This window comes from Echinops telfairi, unplaced genomic scaffold, assembly GCF_000313985.2.
Source record: "Echinops telfairi isolate 266 unplaced genomic scaffold, ASM31398v2 ScPeMD7_2;HRSCAF=8, whole genome shotgun sequence".
In the NCBI taxonomy this organism is placed as follows: Eukaryota; Metazoa; Chordata; class Mammalia; order Afrosoricida; family Tenrecidae; genus Echinops; species Echinops telfairi.
The window spans coordinates 9,705,640-9,709,881 of NW_022103898.1; positions in this window are offsets into that span (position 1 = coordinate 9,705,640).

Sequence of the window (4,242 nt, forward strand, 5' to 3'; positions counted from 1 at the left end):
CGTTTTCCATCCACCCCCACGCCCTAGGTCCAGTCACCCTGGCTGGGGCAGATCCTGAGAATTTGGAGCCCTGCCCCCTCTGGGCTGAGGTCCCCGGGGGGGTCCTGGGCCTGGGAGACAGGCCCAGAGGAAGAGGTGAAATTCGGGGTGCCCTTTTATTTTTTCCTTTAAAAGAAGAAAAGCTGCTAAGATCCCACATCACGCCCTGCCCCCCTCAATATCTCGGGGTGTCTGTCTTGTCCTTCCCGGCTGTCTAGTTTTTGTGAACAGTTTTTGTAGACACCCCAGCACACTAACGCTCTTAGTCAACAGTTAGTTGTCCTCTAGAAAAACCAGGGTGCGTAGGTGCACTTCTCTGAGGGCAAGGGGTGGGGCTCTGGCCTCTGAGCTTGCTGGCTGCAGGGGCCAGGCCCCCAGGAAGGTTGAGGGCAGAGGTAGGGCAGCAGGGGAGAGAGGGGAGGGGACCGGCTTTGTGGTCACTTACTGCCTTACAGGCTGGGGCAGGAAAGCCAGCTCCGCCCTCCCCTGCCGTGTCCCCCCACCCCCTACCCCCAGTGCATAGAACCCTTCCCGGAGAGCAGGGTGACTGGCATCGGAAGGACTTTAAACAGCGCCAGGGGACTGGAACCCCCCCATCCTCCCGACACCCCTGTCTGCCCGTCGCTGGTTACCCCTCTCCGTTGTACCCTCCCTGTTGTCCCTAAAGCCGCTGCTCGGGCTTCATAACAGCAGAGCTTCCCAAATGGGTACTCTTGATCCGAATCGTTGAGTGTTTATTTCGCGATTCATTAGAAGGGAGGGGGTGGGATGGAACACTGACTCCAAGAGTTTGCAGGTGGAGGTGAGCACGGAGCCTCGGGAGGCTTTGGTTGGTCTCTCCCTAGGGCCCTAACTTACAGCTCTTGGGTGGTGTTGGAGCAGCATCTTGGACAGGCTCTGGGGGTCTTTCAGCCCCAGCCCCACACAGACGCAGAGACCCTGTGGGCCTGGGCACCTTGTCAAAGCGAAAGACTTGAGCCTGTGTGAGCCTCACCCGGCACAGCCTGAGCCCTTGGCTCTGGCGGCGAGGACAGAGGCACCCACCCCACCTACAGCATCCCAAAGTGTGCTGACCTTAGATACCCTAATCTGAAATGCCTCCGGGGTGGGGTGGGGCCTGCGGTTCAGAGGGCACAGCAGGGCCCGCCAGCTCAGCCCCAGGCCTGACACCTGGAGGGTTCCCTGGTGCTTCCTGGTCCCTCCTTAAGACTGTGGCCCCTGAGCTGAGGCCCCTGGAAGTCCTCCAGGCTGCAGGCTGCCCGTGGGGCTCCAGTGACTGATGTGGAGCTGGACCCGGGCCCATGGCTGCTAGACCAGCGGCCCCCACACTCCTGAGTGGTTTGCTCCCTGCCTCCCCCTCTGCGATTGTTCTGTTTGTTATTGGGGAAGGGGGGGAAGGAGGCAGGAGAGACGGTGGCGTTTTATCTCGGGGTGAAGGGGGTTTGCCCTGAACATTCACAGGCCGGGAGGGGCTGGCGCTGGAGAAGTCACCTGTCTTGGTGGGCAAGTCCACCTGGGATGGGTGCTGGAGCCCTGAGGGGGTCTGTGACTCAGGGAGACCCCTCACAGAGTGGCCAGGCATCAGGGAGATCATATGCCAGGCTCAGGCGCACCCCCCTCCCCACCGCCATCTTGTTCCATCTTCCCAGCAGTCGTCCGGTGTGCACTGCTGCCCCTCCCCCCACGGTCAGCAACAGGGTACAAGGAGGGGACAGTCACAGTGGGAGCTGGACTTGGTTGCTGAGGTCTTAGAACTCCAGTGGCTGACTTTATCCCTGTGGGCATCAGGGGACCAGGGCAGTGGAGTGCCTGGCTACGATAAACCAGAGGGATTAGGGCTTGGGTGAATCGGGGCTGTGGCCTCAGCTCCCAGCCTGTCCATCACAAAAGCACAAACGTCCTCTAACCTACGTGGGCCCAGCCGAGGGCAAGGGACCCTGAGCCAACTGCTTGCAGGGGTGGCTGGAGGACACTCATAACAGCTGCACAGTCAGAGGGGGCCACGGCCTGCCCCTGGCTCAACCCTCTTCCTGTCCCTGTCCTGGCCTTCTGCAAAGCAGCCCCCCAAGGTCAAGTGTGCCCATGCCAGCTGCCTGCCTGTCGTCCCCTGCCCCTCCTTCTGCTGCTCGGGCTCGTCTGCAGCCCGACACACTCGCTCTTCTTGTCCTTGTGCAATAATCGGTGTCCGGGCAGAGCCAGACCCCAGGGGGCGGCCTCCTTGGGGAGCCCTGGTCCGGCCCTGCTGTGGCCTTTGCTCCCCAGTCACTGTACAGTTTCTCTGGTGTGAGAGAGCCTCCCTTCTAGAGCGGATGGCACTGGCACCCGCCAGCCCCCGGGCCTCGGCCTAGAGGGACACAGTGGCACCCGCCACCAGCGTTGTTCTGAATAAAACCCAGAAAGTCCCTGTGTCTCTGCTTCTTTGCTTGTACGGGTGGGTCTAGTCCTAGGTCCTCCTTCAGGTTCAGGCTGCAGCCCGGGGAGTCTTCATGGGAGGGTCTTTTGCTTGGCAGGGTGGGAAGAGGCTGGGCCCGGTTCTCTACTCCATCGCTGTCACAGGATGGCGACCCGGGGCAGGTGGGCCTCATGGGAGTCACAACCTCACTGTTGTCCTTAGGTGCCATCGAGTCAGTTCTGACCCATAACAACTCTCTGAATAGCAGAAGGAAACACCGCGGTCCTGCGCCATCCTCGTTTGCTCCTAGGCCCAAGGCCATTGTTACGGCCACGGTGTCAGCCCATCTCCTTCAGGGCCTTCTCTCCTCCACTGGCCTCCACAAGCACGCTGTCCTTCTCCAGGGACTGGGCGCTCCCAACAACGTGGCCCAAGTCTGTAAGACAGAGTCTCTCCATCCTTGCCTTTAAGGAACACTCTGAGGATGGAGTCCTGGGGGTGTAGTGAGTATTCACTGGGCTGCAACCCACAAGGTCTGCAGTGTGAATCCACCAGACGCTCCACAGGATAAGGGTGAGGCTTTCTTCTCCCGTTAACAGGGACAGCCTCGGAAACTGGAGAGGCAGTCAGGCCCTTGTCTCTAGGGTCGCCAAGTGACTCGATGGCAGGGAATTTATTTCTTTAATGGTTTCTGGCCATAGCGTAGCTTCCAGGCTGACGTTGCTTTCAGCAGCAGAGCAACACACAAACCACGGAGTGCAAGAAACTGACAGACATATGGTGGGACCACCTCACTACAGACACTGTTTCCGGAGCGTGGACCAAGGGTATTGGGAGACTCTCAGCTGCGGAATGAACTCTAACGGACCGTGACCACCGAACAGTGACCACCGAACTGTTGGCGCCTTGTTGCCTTGTGTGTCCATAGCCCAGCTTTGGTGACCCCAAGGCTTGACCACTGGTAAACAAGGGCTGAGCTGAGTCCGCCAAGGGAAAGCCTGTTCACTGCCCCCCCACCCACCTTTGTCCACTCACCCTGCATCCTCAGCTTGCTACTGCTGCAGCTTGTTGATATGATGGACAAGTCCAGGCGGCCACCTGGATCCCTTGGCGGGGGCACGGAGAAGACGATGCAAGGGCTGCTGAAGCTTGAGATTTGGCTGCAGGCTGGGCAGCACCGGGTCCCTGGCTTTGCTCCTCGCTGCTGACAGGTGAGGGGCGGGGCACCCACCTCACTCTAGATGCGCCCCTGAAGGACAGGGAAGAGACAAAAGCATGAAGGGGAACATATATATGTGTGTGTGTGTGCTTGTACCATGTCCCCACTGCTGCCTACTGCCGCCCGGAGGAGGGAGCGTACCCTCATTTGACAGACAAGCAAGCTGAGGCAACGCTGAGCCCTCTGGATCACGTGGCCCTGGCTGGCTGGTCCTGCCTGTGTGTGGCTCCTCACCTCAAGACCTGGTCACCATCCAAGTGTGGGTCTCATAGCTAACGGGCCCAGGGACCTCTGCTGCCCGAGAGAGCATGCCTCTGGTCTCCAGCCCCCTTTCCCAGTGCTCAGTGGCAGACTGCGGACTCATACACCTGGACCTCCACCAGAGGCTCAGACTCCGATTGTCCAAAATCCAACCATTGTCTTCCTCCCATACTCAGCCCCTCCTGGTCCTGTGTCCCGGGAGGCATAGCTCGGATGGCTGGGTGGTTGTCCTTGGAAACCTCATTCCTCTGCTGCCTCCCAGCCAGACCCTTCTGCCTCCCCATGAAGCTCTCAGCATGTATCATCTCTACCCATTACCCCTCCCCATGTA